Genomic DNA, 13969 nt, shown 5'->3' with positions numbered 1-13969 from the left:
ATAAATGAAACAATTGGCAAAGAAAATCAAAATAAATATTTAATATAAAAAGATTAATGTAGGGGGACCAGCCATGGCATAATGATTGTGTCACTGAACTCCCACATAATCAACTGTGGTTCAAGTCCTGTACTGGTGGTGTAAAACTCATGCCAAGCATGTGTGCATGCATGCCCAAAATTTTAAGGGAAGACTGGAGGAGAAGGGATTGCAGCGTGGCCATCTCCCTTGGCGGGAGGGGGGATGATTTCTTGCTTTCAATCTCTCTGTCTCTCGCCTTCTCTCTGGTAAGCACATATACCCTATAGCAAAAACCTCTCTTAAAAAAAAAACATTAATGTTGAATTATATTTTCAGATATTAAATTTAAAGTATGTAAAACATTAAATTAAAAAATGGAATATAAAACAAAATTAAAAGTAGAAATTTAAATATATTGCCCCAAATAAGTTTTTATAAAGGCATCAGTATCTCATATATGCTAATTCTAGAAGAGTAAAAAAAAATATTGAATATTAACAGTTTTAGCTAGAGCTTTTCAGTATTGATCATCAAATTTTTGATTTTTGACTATGTTTGAATTAGTGTTTAGGGCCAGTTTCATTTATAACACTTACTGATATCAGCTAATGAAATTAGCTAGCAAAATTCTTGATAATTTGCTTAATGAGATAATGATTAAAATCATATGCAAAATTCCTATCCACAAGCAAACATACAAATACAATGAAAATACAATGACAGATATTACGGGTTTCAAAGATACAGTGTTCTAAGATATAACATCTTTTAGATAATATAGTACATAATAATAAGACCAATTAAACATATGGCATGCCTGAGTCAGATGGAATTATGTTAAATATCTAGAAGCAGAGTCATAAAATAGAATATACTTGTTTAAATAAAATCAGTATTACAAGGAATATAATGGAATGCATAGGCAAACAATTGATTTCCCTGCATTTATTTCTCAGAAATTAAAATAATGGAGCAATATATGTATTATGTAAAATTGTCTTAATTTAATTTTCTCAAATATGCCAATTATCTTCATGTACTTCAACCACAGATTTCCTGAAAGTTCTGTGCATAAATATTTTCATTGCACTTATATTAATTGAGTGTGGCAGGTGGCTTCCAACTTAGCCCCCACTGAACTTCACCTTCTAGTTTTCATGTTTGTGTAATTCCCCTCTCTTAAGTGTGGGTGGGCCCATGACTTCTTTTTAGTCAATATTATGCAACAAAGGTGATAGAATGTCACTTCTGTCATTATTACTTTACATAACACAAGCCACCATTGTGGGGAAGCCCTCCTGGGAAGAAACTAAGAGCTACTTCCAGCCAACAGCCTGTGAGAACAGCCCTGGAGGACTTGAAACCTGCCAATAACAACACACATGTGGAAGTGGATCTTCCCCTGGTAGGACCTTCAGCCCTCAGTTCTTAACTGCATGCTCGTAAGAGACCCTGGACCAGAGAATTCAGAGGAACTGTGCTCAGACAGAAAGTTGAACCATAGAAATTGTGAAATAAGGAATGTGTGCTGCTTTAAGCTGCTGCAACTGTGGCAATTTTTCATGTGCAATAGATATTCAATATACATAGATTATTAACCCTGCCATTATTTACTTATACTAAGATATTGGTAGTGAATTTGTTAATTTCACAAATGGCAGCATGTGATGGCATTAGAAATACTAAGAATGTCATAATTTTTCTGCTTACTTTCTTTCATTTTATTTCATCTGAGTTTATTGAAGTACAAATGAAATGCAATAAAATTTACTATTTTTAGATGAGTTTTGACAAATGTGTACATTTGCTAACCATATCACAATTGAGAGATTGAGTATTTCCATCACCCCAGTTTCTCTAATGTAGTTAGTGACTTCTGCCTGATCATGGCTGGCAGTCTTTACCTGATTTCCAATCCTGTCATTTTATCCTTTTCCAGGATACCCTTTTCATTAAATGATACAGGATATAACCTTTTGTGTTTGGCTTCTTTTGGTTTATATGTGTGTGAGAGTCATCATATTTCATTTACAACAATTTATTTGTTTTTATTGCTAATAATCTATTGTATAAATAAACACACAGTTTTTGGAAGCCATTTGGGTTTTCTTGGCTACATAAATAAAGTAGCTGTCAACACTAATGTACTTAATATAGGCTACTGGTGAGCAAGAACTGGCCTAAGAGGAAAACCTGGTACTAACTGCTGTTGAAAGAGCCTCCCTGCAGGATACATGTGCTCCAGGGGCTGGCTGAGCGGCCCAAGGTTGACCAGGACTGGAAAACAGTACCCCATATCTTAGCATCAATCAATTATGGAATGCTGCTAAGTAACCTCACTGCACTATCACCAACCCATGTGAGACTGCCCCTCCCTCATCCCCTTACAAACCAATCAAAGACTAGTAAAAAGCCCCACCCCATACTTTTTTCTCCTGGTTATGCTATAAAAGACCCATCTTCCTTTTATCATGGTGGGAGATCTGAGGTTTGCCCCTGTATCCTTGCTAAGCTAAAACTTGCTACTTCAAGACCAGGTGCCATGGTGATTGGCATCTGTGTAAGTTGGGCTATAGACTCACTTGCTCAGTAACACTGGTACATACTTTCTTTCCTCTTGGGCAAGCACCTAAGGGTGAGCTTACTGGTTCACATAGCAAGGACATGAAATTGTCAGCGGAGCCTTCGGATGAATAACCAGTTGGGGTTGATACCCAGATTTGATCTTACCCAGTTAAGTCATTTCCAGACTTCTGACTTAGAAACTGTGTTACCATATATGTCTGTCATTTCCCTTTTATTATAGATGTATTTTATGGTTATGAAGCATAAAAATCGAATAGTATAGTTGATCTCTTTGTTGTCATTTGCTGACATCCTCAGTGCTCCAGTCCTCAAATGCTTTTAGAGGGAACTGCTCTTCCCTGGCATACTCTGTACTTCACCCAGTTTTCAGCAGACCCTACTCGCCTCCACTGCTGAGAGCATCTCAGAGCCTCAGGATCCCAAAGTATAGATTGGCTACTTAATTGTTCCTCCCTCTTCTCATCCATGGAAGCCAATTTCTACCTTGTGTCTGGGGCGGATTTGGGACAGTAAATGGTTTCCCACCGTCCACCAGAGGTAGATCTTGGCCTTTTATAATTGCAAATTTGGAGTTCAAGGCATTTCCTTGCCCACGCTTGTGCGCAGAACGCATTGCTCTACTCCGTCCCCAGAGCTTGAGATCTTTGCAGTTAAGAGTTAAAAGCTTTTCAGTCCTCCCTTCAGGAGAGATGGTTTTATCTCTTCCCCCTGGGGTGGAGTGAGAGGTTTTCCATCCCTACTGGGGCATTTAAGGCTTTGCTTCAGAAGAAAGAAGGATTTGGGGAAGTGGAATTTTGTTCCCGTGCTTGAACACCTTCTGGCCATCTCCACGTCTGCTCTTGCCCCCATGGAAGCCTTTCCCAGAGTCCTTTCGTGCTCTCAATGCTTTTTATTAGCATCTGGCAAAGACATATAAAGAGAAGCTTAATGGTGAGAGAGAACATATCTGTGTCTGGAGTTCCAGGTTATTTTTTATTCTTTTGGTTTTTGCTACAGGGTGCAGTACTCACCAGAGAGAGACAGAGGACGGAGAGAGATAAAACGAAGAATCTGTCAGGGAAGATGGCCCTGCTGCCATTTCCTTCTTCTCCGTTCTCCTTTTGAGATTTTGGGTATGAGTGTGCCTGTGCCCAGCATGATTTTGTAAGCTGCCAAGTCCAGGACTCAAAGTGCAGGTCGGCCACGTGGGATCCATCTCCTTTACCGCCATGCCTCTGGCTGGCCCTAGAGCTCCCAGCTACTCTATTCTGATACCTTAATCCCTACTTGCTCTTCAGAAATTCATTAACATTATTATTTTTTTCTAATTTGATTTTGCACATTCCTATGGAAACCTCCCCTCTCTCCTGTAATCTAACAAATGGAAACAAATATGCATTCTGCTTTAGCATTTTATGGAATTTGTTTCCCTTAGTTATCCTGTATCCTCTATTCCTTGATGAGTTCAAAACAAATTATTTTATAGAACACCTATTTCCTTTGTTAGTCTAAGAGCAGCATTGTTTTGCAACTTGCAACATTGTGAGTGAAATTAGAACCTCTGGTTAATTTCTGTACTTCTGTTTCACAATTAGGATAAATAAATACATGAATAATAAATAAGTAAATTAGATCAATGTAACAAAAAAACCTAGTTTAATGAAGGATAATGAGGAACTTTCCCAAAATTGGTCAATTGCCTTAAAACTGATGTGAGGACTTTGTTCTTAAAAGAAAATGCCTTTTAAAATTCCACTGAGAAAACAAATGTCAGCATGAACCAGCCAGTGGTAAAAGGTGAAATCTGGCTTTCTAAACCCATTCATGCAAAAAAGCTCTCGCTTCCCACACACATGGACACACACACACACACACACACAAATACATAAAAACGTGTACATTTTCATGAAATAATAAATGATTTTCACCTGGGTAATCTTTCAGCACTGTATGAGCCATACATAGTATTGCAGACTTGACAAAGTTCTTTGGACATCCTGAAACAAATCTATCTTCTATGTAATGATTGAAAAAAAAAATAAGTTGTTAGTAATTGGTTACAACAATTACTAGTTAGATTTTCAAAGCAAACTCATTTATAACATTACAAAAAGAGGTTTTGATTTTTTCCCCCACCAGGTAAAAAGGAAATGCCAGCGTATTCCTGCATGTATATATTAATTAGATCAATGTAACAAAAAAACCTAGTTTAATGAAGGATAATGAGGAACTTTCCCAAAATTGGTCAATTGCCTTAAAACTGATGTGAGGACTTTGTTCTTAAAAGAAAATGCCTTTTAAAATTCCACTGAGAAAACAAATGTCAGCATGAACCAGCCAGTGGTAAAAGGTGAAATCTGGCTTTCTAAACCCATTCATGCAAAAAAGCTCTCGCTTCCCACACACATGGACACACACACACACACACACACACAAATACATAAAAACGTGTACATTTTCATGAAATAATAAATGATTTTCACCTGGGTAATCTTTCAGCACTGTATGAGCCATACATAGTATTGCAGACTTGACAAAGTTCTTTGGACATCCTGAAACAAATCTATCTTCTATGTAATGATTGAAAAAAAAAATAAGTTGTTAGTAATTGGTTACAACAATTACTAGTTAGATTTTCAAAGCAAACTCATTTATAACATTACAAAAAGAGGTTTTGATTTTTTCCCCCACCAGGTAAAAAGGAAATGCCAGCGTATTCCTGCATGTATATATTAATTATTTTTTCTTTTTTTAAACAATATTTTGAAATGAACCAAAAATAGTTATTCTGTTCTCATGAGGATACAGTGTGACTTTTCCGTGCAGGACTATGATGAGGAATGATCCGATCTGGACAGCTAGCACACCACCATCGCACCCGTTCGTCCTCACGTGTACTGGGCACATCCAGAATCCTCTTTCAGTTGCTCTAAGATTTGCAGTCAGTGCATTTGCCCTTCAGAAGTCAGAGCGTAATTTGGTTCACTTATATCTCTAAGGCGAAACACGTTTTCTTGATAGAGGAATTTACTACTTTAAGGATATATTTGAGCTGTGAGTCTTTATTATTTAATACTGGACCACTCATGCGATAGTAGTACACACACGTTGGCAATAAAATGTGTTTGAGGGGTTATATAACCAGTTTCCAGTATAGAAAATACCGTGTGCCACTTTCAGAAAATAATTTAAAATGAGAGCGAAAAAATGTTTTAAATGGTGTAAATCCTGGAAAAACTACAGAGAGAACCAATAAAGAAATACCTTAGAAACATTACACAGGCGAGACAAGTGCGGAGGGAAGGATCTGTGTGCTCAAGTCGGTCATCACACTTCTCAAACCAGAGAAAACATATTCAGTGCAGCTCCATCGTTTTTGCCTTGAAAGAATGTGAGCTTAAATCACCTCTTCTGAGATGGCATTCTGTGGTTTCTGAGAGCACCGGCAATGCCCAAATCACTGAGCTAGACCTCTGTGACTTTCAACTTTATCAGAAGGAAGCAGAGTTTACCGAGAAATACAGAGAAGCAAAAATAAGTGAAGTGACGGTGTGGTGAAATTTAAAGAGTTCATAGATGTGGTTGTATTTCAGCTTCCATCATTCTCGCCGTATGTAGGCCATTAGTTGCTACATCTAGTTCATCTTAGCTATGAACATTTGAAAGACTTTTATAAGCCTCCTCTTATATGGAAAACATTTGTTTTCTTTTAGTAGGGCTCTTATTTAGACATCAATGCTTCTTGCGCTCTATGATTGAAAATGAAGATATAATGTGCTATTTGGGAAATAGTGAGTTAGAGCAGGAAAAACTGACTGTAAACTGAATTTCACCATTTAAATTAAATGGGGGAGAACCTCAAAAAGTTCGTAGACAATGCATGTAATGAAAATGATGTATGGGTTTCAAAATATTTTTCCACACCAAATTAGCTTGTACTTTAATTCCATTTTTCTGTGAGGTTTTTAAAGTCCTCTTACGTTCTATTTTACTTGTTTCTTCTAGTGATTAAATTTAAGTTAATTTATCTGTTTCTGCAATAGGAGAGAAAGAAGGAGGGAGAGCACGCACTCACCTCTAACAGGGCCATGACGTCGCCATCCACCCTCAGCCTCATCCTGCCTCGTACACACCTGTGGGCGAGCACTCAGGGAGGTCTCAAGACGTGAATTTAGAACCCGCCCATGTGTGTAAGCCTCATGGAGCCTCCTGTTCCTGTGCTGCAACAATATCCAGCCCCTTACATGTTTTTCTCCTTTTTTTTTTGGAGAGGTTGTTGCTATAGGGTGTGTGCATTTGCCAGACAAACAGAGAGAGACAGAGAGACAGAAAGCGAGAAATCACCCCTGACCGGGGATGGCCATGCCGCAATCCCTTCTCCTCCTTCCTCTCGGGATCTTGGGTACGCACGCACGCACGCACGCACGCAAGCACACTCGCCTGGTGTGAGTTTTTAAGCCACCGGGTCCGGGACGCGATCTACGGTCGACTACATGGGAGTCCAGCGACGTAGCCATTATGCTAACTTCTGGTCCCGCCCCTTACGTTTTTTATTTTATTTTCGCTTGTTCAGTTTTCTTCCCTGTTAAGAAAGGTATCCTGCCAGTGAACAAATGGATTATTAGAACTCTCTAAAGCAGACTAAAATGCTTCTTGAAAACAATTTATAATTTAATATCAAACTTTTTATAACAATAGTTCCCTTTTATTTTCTTAAAGAAGAAATGACAGTAATAGATAAACAATAATTATAATAACATTATATCATTTCAAGCTCATGTAATTGATTTACTCCTTTTAAAGTATATGCATATAAATAAACAAAACAAAACTGTGGTTAGGAAAGCCAGAGTATTTTGAAACATCCCTTTTATATATTAGTCAAATTCATTATGACATAAAATGATGTTATCTGGTTAAAAACAAACTTTGAAGATAAAACCGAATACTGATCGGTCTTCTTCTCCAGGGTCCTCACTGCCCTGGTTATGCAGCTGTGTTGAGGAATTTGATTCTGCCAAAATGATTGAGTGTTAAAATGTTAAACCAGGCTATTAGCAATTTAAAATTATATACTGATTGCCTCTGTGAATATCTGCAGCTTCAACTTCCATTTTTAATTTACTCCACTGAGCAATTCTTCCATTAAATACTCAATATTTGTTAGACCACCATAAAACCTTCAAACATTTTGCTTACAAATACAATATTTGTTTCAAATAAACTTTTGGTTTTAATCTATCACTTGAGTTAAAAATACATTAGGTATGTAATTAGGATTTTTAAAAACTCCCTGTGAACCTTCAGCAGTATAAGTAAGTATAAAGTACAAAGAAAAAATATTTTATTAAAACGTGGGAAGAGAGCTACACACACCCCACACGCATGCACGCGCACACACACACACACACACACACACAAATACATACTCGCTGCAGTTAATGCAATTTGGATTGAGAAAATGTGTTTTCTTTGAGAAATGTATTTAACAAAATGTATGAGTTGACAATAAAAAAGATTATGAGACATAGATTCTATCTACAACAATAGTACCATATTATGTCATTTTAATTTTCTTGGAAGGAAAGTTACAACAATATGTCTTAGTTTATATGTAAAGAATACTATGAAAGAACTCCAGAAAGTTTATAGAAAAATGGAACTAAAGTCTATGTTTATTTTGGTGCACGGAAAAGAGAAATTAATGCAGTTTTTTCATAATACCTATTTTCCCTGAACTCTGTAAATATCCCTTTTAACTTAGGAAATTTTCTGTCCTCTCAATTTCAGCCATTGTTACAAAGAAAAAAAATAAATATTCTTGAGTGTAACTAATTTTCTACTTTTAAAAATATGTTTGTATTTTTTTTTATTTGTACTTATTTTATACAACTGGTAAAGTGAATTTTTCCAACTTGGATGCACTTTACACCAGTTCAGTTGAATATACTATACACAAAATATTTTTATTGTCATCCTTGTAGAACTTTAGAATTTCTTTAGTGAATAATTTGCCAATGGCTAAGTTACATTAAGCAGTGTAAATTACATATTGAACTGAAATGTAAAAATAATTGAAACAATGAAAGATTAAAATTGCAATGTTTCCTGAACTTTTTCTAATTGTCTAACTAGGTATTTAATTTTTGGCTGATTTTTCTAACCTTATTTACTAGTTTTGTTTCCAAATGTACTCTGTATTTTCATATTTTTTCCCTGAAGGAATATAATGAATTATTTGCATTCCATTGTTATTTTTGTTCTCCTCTTTTTTTTACATCAGCGATAGAAATATTTGATGAAAAATCTATGAATTATTCTTTGGCTTTGATTATATTAGATAATAACTGAACAAATGTAAGTAACAGAGAAGTCAAACAACCAATATATGTAAAAGTATTCCAATTTTAGTATTAAAATATATATTATTAATTATTTTTGCAGGCTTTCCCATTGTCTCTTAAGATTCAGGAATTTTGTTAACTCTGATTCTTTCTGAAATTGAAGAAGACAGCAACACATAGATTTACCACAAATAGAAAAAGTTGAGTTGGGAAGTTTTTTCCTTTGAATGATACTTTTCTTATACACACTCTAATACATTTGCAAAACACCTACTTCCCCACCTCTTATCACCTACAAAACTATGCTAAAAGGGGCTCAAATTTTCTTCAAAATGATGAAAGAATATCGGATTAGTGCAATGAAGTTTTATTTACTCATATTAAGAATATTCTGTCATCATCTAGTCATCAATTCTACTGAGTTGTAAATAGATTTTGTATATATTCCCAAGTTTCCTGACCTGCTCAATCAAACACTTACTATGTCAATAGCACAATCACCTTCGTAGGGCAGGAGTTCAGGATGTCAAGTAAAAGCTCTGCTTTATGATATATATTTTTGCCATTTCCTAGTAATGTTTGCTAAAGTAATCTTTTTTTCTGCCCTTTATTGATTCCACTATGTCTACTACCATTGAAGTTCACTACCAAAGAATTCATATAAAAGGTAACTATTAAATACCAGTACAGACATGGTTCTTTTTTCAAGTGTGAGGCCTTCATGTGTCTGAAAAAATTAAACACCGTTGAATTAAATGCAGTAGTTATGAAAGCCTAAGGACACATAAGGTGAAGCACATGATTTAGAAGGAAAGGAAAAATGATCTATGTGTTAAGATTAAGTGGTGTAATTTTTAATTTAAAAATTTTGTATTTATGCTTAATTGGTATACATCTCTGTAGCACCCAGTGTGGTTTTCCAAAGTATGTATGCAGTATTTGAGAATCAAATCAAGAAAATATCTTACCTGGAATTCATTGTCTATTCTCTCTTATATCTCACTGAATTTTGTTCTGATGAATATTCTGATTTCTTTTTCTGATACTGTTTCTGTGATTTCTTGTGTTTTACCCTTTGTTGGTGAGGAATTATTGTGTTCCTTTGGAGGAGAGATATTTCCTAGTTTTCTCATACATCTCATGATTCTGCATTGACTTTTAGGTATCTGGTGAAATACTTCTTCCTCATGATTCTGGAGTAGGTTTCTGGAGCTACCTGTTCCTGCACTGGTCTATCCGGTGTGTTAGCTCTGTGCCAGTTTCCCTACCCTTCCTTGAATGGTAGTGCTGGAATTCCTGGTGAGAGTTTGGGTGTCAGATTTCCAGAGTGATGTTTCATTCCTTTTTTCTCCTCAGGGGTGGCCAGGAGGAATTTCTCCAGAGCCTCACTGCCTCAGACAGTTGGCTCCTCCCTACTTTGGCAAGCAGAAACCATGCAGACTACAGGGCTCTGCTGACTCCCCCCATCCTAGATCCTCTCACCAAATTCCTGTCTCGACATCAGCTACTTAAGATAGGGGCCACAGCCAGGTAGCTGTGGGTCACAGAGGTAATGGTAGTCATCCTTTTCCTCAGCCTGTCCTTCCCTCAGGCAGCAGCCATGGTCCCCTCACTTACTCAACCTGCCTGGTCTTGATGCAGTCACGGGCTGAGCCAGCAAGGCAGAGTGCAAGGTGATAGCATGCAGAGCGCATGGCACCTGCAGAGCAGGCAGTGGCCCCTCCCTTCGTCCCTATATAGGCAAGTACATGATACTGGGGGAGGGCAGCAGCCTCTTCCTCACATAGTCTAATTTTTGTATTTAAGAATATTGTATGCCCCTGGACCAGCACTTGGCGTAATGGCTATGTTGCTGAACTCCCATGTAGTCAACTGTGTTCAAGTTCCGGACCCAGTGGCTTCAACTCACACCGGGCACGTGTGCGTGCATGTCCAAGATCCTAAGAGGAGAATGGAGGAAAAGGGATTGCAGCGTGGCCATCCCTCCTGGGCGGTGATTTCTCATTTTCTGTCTCTCTTTGTCTCTCTCTGCCTTTCTGGAGAGCCCACGCGCCTTATAGCAATAACCCCACCAAACCAAACCAAACCAAACAAAACAAAGCAAAAGAATACTATACACCTCACAAATGATATGCTGTGCTCCATGCATGAGCTGTTTAAAACATTTTTATCTGTTTCACAAATTTTACACTCTGAAGTTCAGATTATCCAATGTAATAGGAGCAAAAGTAGCCAGCTAAACATATAATCAATGTTTGAGTGTACATATACTCCAGAGAACACAAATTATATAAATAAATATGTGAAGAGAATTTTTTTTTTAATTAGAGAGATTTTTGCTATTGGGTGAGTGCACTCGCCCAAGAGACAGAGAGAGAGAGAGACAGAAAACAAGAAATCACCACCTACAAGGGATGGCCATGCTGCAATCCCTTCTCCTTCATTCTCCTCTCAGGATTTTGGGCATGCAAGCACACATGCCTGGCCTGAGTTTTAAGCAGCCAGATCTGGGACTTGAACTGCAGTTGACTACCTGGGAATCCAGCGATATAAATATTATGTCATCTGCTGGTTCTGAGAAATTTCTTTTGTAACCCACTAGAATGTGGATTCTAGTGCATGAAAGTTCTAGTGTATATGTGGGCACCACCTAAACCTGATCTTTGGCTATCAGCTTTATGTTCCATTATACATTGGTTGATGTTCTAGTCTGCAGTCATATAGAACTGATTTGTTCTGGTCCATAAATACATTATAGGACGGTGCTTCATTCTATGATGAACCATAAACAAAATCTCTCTCCTCATTGTCTGTTAGATTTATTACTTTGTAAGCTAACTAATTGAAGATGACATGGCAACAGTTGCTTCCTAAATTTTGGTATCTTCGCAGTCCTGCAGTAGTCACTGTGCATTTGCTCCCAGTTAAAGCCAGCATAACTCTTTGAAACAAGCATTACATGCACCTCATGCTTCAATAGCTTCCAATTGTTCAGCTCAAGGTTCATGGTGGGGCCTGCAGGTGGCATGGTGGTTAGGGTGCTGGACTCCCACATGGCTGACAGCAGTTCCAGTCTCAGACCTGGTGCCTTGCCTTCTCCTTTTCTCTCTCTCTCTCTTTCTCTCTGTTTCTCTCCAGTGAGCTCACATACCTTTTGGCAAATGTTAAAAATAATAATAAATAAAACTAAATAATTTGAAAAAAGATTAGTGGCATCTGCTGACTTCTTTCTTTTTTCTTTAGTGATATGTTGGTTAAGTTTTCATTTAATAATTAGTTTATCACCTAAAATTAAAATCTGATTTCTGTGCCCCATAGTAGTATTAACCTGGGTTAATCCAAAGCTCCATGCAGACAAATGTCATCACCTGAATGTTATTGGTGACTGTCTTACCACTGCTGGCTTAAATTCAAACAACTGACTATGTAAGTATAATCATGCATCCTATTCTCACTCTTTTATTTCCATTGCACTCTACTGACTAACCTTATTAAATCCTACTCATTTTCTCATTAAGCTTCTGATCTGTCAGTTATCATCAAGCAGTCTCTTCCAGTCTCCTTCTGAGTTTAAGTTCTTTAGATCTTCACACTTATAATAACTGTATTATTAAGGGCAAACTTCACTGATTGTCAATGTCAAGTATGGCAAAACTCAGTCCCATAGTAACCCATCCAAAATCTTAGCCAACATCCTTGGTATACTAAGCAGGGCTAAAGAAGATAACTCGTCATTTATGGTTAATCTTTGGTTTTCAGACTCCACTGCTATCTTAGGTTTTCAATATAATCCATATATGCTGTCCCACATTGTATTTACTCTCATTTTGCTCAGAAACTTTTAAAACTTGATGTATTCTCTTCAATCTAAGGCATTTTCATTCATTTCTTATTCCCCAGAGATATATATGAGAATAAATAAATTTTAAAGGAATTACGATGGTTGCCTCTGGCTTTCTAAAATATTTGAACACTAATAGGAAACTGTGAAATAGATTTTATTTTTTATGTTACTTGAAGGGTGACTCTCTTTGGTCAGGAGAAGTAAGTTCTACTTTCATTAAATAGTACAAAATTAGAGAGCTTAATTACATAAATATTTCTAATCATTATAAAATAAAAATGTTCAAATGTCTTAATAATGTTCAATTAATAAATTGTTGAAAGATTTTTAAAAATTTGGCTTAAATGGTGTTACTTAACATTTTATAATAAGTCAAAATCATCAAAAGGATTTAATTGAAATATTTCTTTAAAGTTAATAAAAATTTTTCCAGAGGGCCAGCCAGGTGGTGTGGTGGTCAAGGTGGCTGGCCCTAACTATCATTGGATCTCACATGACCATCTGTGTGGTTTGAGTCCCAGACCCAGTGGTGTGAAAAACATGCTAGACACATATCAAAATCCGAAGAGGAGAGTGGATGGAAAGGCATTGAGTTTCTCACTTTCTCTCTCTCCCTCCAGCAAGCACACATGTCTTATAGCACAAGGAAAACAAATCATATAGAAGGACTGATAGAAAGATCTTGAATTGGAAATTGTTGAATTTAAAGATATTCATGGGTTGGTTTTGATTTCATCAAGAAATCTAAAGGATTTACATTAATCTGAAGGATTAAGTTAAACGTTTGATATATCAATAAATATCCTGATGATACGTCTATTTTTTTTTCATTTATTATACAAATGCATATTGTAATAACATTTCTTTTTAAGTCAATGAAAAAGGGATACACTAACTATAGCTGTGCGTGGATGGAGCAGACAAAAGGAAAATGGTGACAAGGCATCCTTTACCTCTGATGATTTTCTTTCTTTTTATGGACAAAGAATAATTATATCTCTTTAAGGGCCACAGTGTGATGTTTTGATATACATATACATTATGGATGATTAAGAGAGCAGGATAATGGCTATCAGAGGCTAGAGTTGGGGGCAACAAGAGATACTGCTCAAAAGATATAGCGTTTAGGGAGGGAACCAGCAGTTAGCGTAATGGCTATGTCGCTGGATTCCTATGTAGTAGACAGCGAGCGGTT

Source organism: Tupaia chinensis, unplaced genomic scaffold (assembly GCF_000334495.1).
Source record: "Tupaia chinensis unplaced genomic scaffold, TupChi_1.0 Scaffold143648_1, whole genome shotgun sequence".
Classification (NCBI taxonomy): Eukaryota; Metazoa; Chordata; class Mammalia; order Scandentia; family Tupaiidae; genus Tupaia; species Tupaia belangeri.
Note: the sequence above shows the minus strand (reverse complement) of the source record.